This window comes from Cebus imitator, unplaced genomic scaffold, assembly GCF_001604975.1.
Source record: "Cebus imitator isolate Cc_AM_T3 unplaced genomic scaffold, Cebus_imitator-1.0 Scaffold123, whole genome shotgun sequence".
Taxonomy (NCBI): domain Eukaryota; kingdom Metazoa; phylum Chordata; class Mammalia; order Primates; family Cebidae; genus Cebus; species Cebus imitator.
In genome coordinates, this window is record NW_016107438.1 from 1,757,435 (window position 1) to 1,759,530 (window position 2,096).

Sequence of the window (2,096 nt, forward strand, 5' to 3'; positions counted from 1 at the left end):
AGCCGCGCTGGCTGAAACAGCCGCGCTGGCGACCGTGAAGCACCTCTGCCCGGGAATTTTCTAGTCTGTGGGCAATAAAAACACGGTGTCCACTCACCCTCTGCGCTTTCACTGGGAGCTGCAATCCTGAGCTGTTCCTAAACGGCCATCTTGGATCCCTCCGAACTGCCTTCCTAAAGTCTTTGTTTCTACCCTTTAAAACACCAGACAAAGCTACCCCAAAGGAGCCTAATGTAGCAAAAAAGAAAACAAATGAGAACAAACCCTCAGCTCCTTCAAACCTCAGCACTCTCAGGCATCTGTGCTAAAGTTTCTGATGGTCTTGATTTCCTGCTCTAAGTCCAAAAAACAATGACTGATGTCTCTGTTATTTGTTTGGTCTGCTTCTCTGAGTTTACACTGAATGACATGTTGTTTCCCGGTATTTCTGTTCCCAGTCGACATTACTGCTGAGTTCCAATTACTTTCTCTCATCACACTCTGCTGCTACTGTCAGTGTTAGTCTATTCTTCCCATCTTGTATATTTTTTTCCTGTGGATATATGGAAGATTTCTCTTCTGCTGGACAGATCCCTTCTGCTTCTGTGCCTGCTGCTTCTGCTGTGTGGTCTGTTTGCTGAATGTCTGAACTACTGGCAAGAACGCAGGCTCCACTCCCTGGCATGAAGCTGAGTGCACTCACTGTGGCAAAGTGACCATGCATTACCATACTTGCATTTTAGGTTTCCAGGTATCTTATCCCTTGACATCTTCTTAACTCCAAGCAGAGAGGAGCATTGATTGAAATGTTTGGGATGCAGGGGCAGATGGATACATTCCTGAAAGGAGGCCCTGATTGCTGGCACCGATAGTGCAAATCTGCAGTCATTTCTACTCTATCAAGCTTTTCTCATCATGGGTTCAGTTGGCCTCAAACCCCCCTCTTTCCTCCTTTTCTCCAAAAAGACCTGTTCTAGTTTTCAGAAAGACTTGCTTTCATTCCTCAAGAACATTTTTCAAATTTTCCCATTGTATATAGAGGTAATACATATCAGTCCCTCCTTTCCTCTCGTCCTCCCTCCCTTCCTTTCTCCCTCCCTCCTTTCCTCCCTGTCTTCCTTCCTTCCTGCTTTTCTTCCTCCTACCCTCCCTCCTTTTCTCCTTTCATTCCTACATTGGTTCTTTTTATTATCTTTATCTGTAACTTTTAGTTTAAGAGCATGGACTTTGGAACCAGACAGTCTGAACTGAATTCCAGCAGGTCCACTTACCAGCTGTATATCATATGGCAGGTTATTTAGCCTCTCTGTGACTCAGTTTACTCATCTGTAAAATTTGAGTAATAAGAGAACTTTATACGGTATTCTTATGACTAAATGAGTTAATATATATGTAATTATTGAATAGGGAGTTGTGTTGGCTATTATTCACTCATACATTTACTTATTTTATAATCCACATCCATATCACATTGACTGGAAACATTTTAGGATTCACTATGATAGCTTTTAAACTTAGAAATGAGAAATACAAATGCAATGCATTTTTTAAAATTCTGTGTACATTCACCTCATAAAAATGTAGAAAAAATAAATAAAAAATATTTAAAGAAAAAGGCATTTTCCAGAACATGCTTTGGTGTTGACATTTCTAAGAGCAAGAAAGCACAATTATCCAACTTTGAATACTGTTGGCTTTGGTTGCATGCACCAAATTAAAATGTGTAGGTAACTAAATACAACCGTAGGTTTTCATTGCAATCTGCTATATGTATTTTTTTGGGTTTTAGTCCCAGCTGTTCAATATATATTTAGTTAAGTAATGTAGCTATGTAAGAACAAGTGTTAGGCCTATTTATAAAGGCACATTGTTTTAATTGACTGCACATGTATGTTTTATTTTACTCTGGGTAGAAAGTTCTCAGACTCAAGCCCATTCTGCATGGCTACCTCCAGAATATGGGAATACACTGGCAGGCAGAAAGTGGATTTTCTCCCATGATTTTTCCGAAGACAAAGACCTTGGTATGAACTTGGACATCATTTTTCTGGTGATATTTGTTTTTGTATATAATCATGTATGTCTTCCTGGAGTTCTGATCAACAACCTTTTTTTTT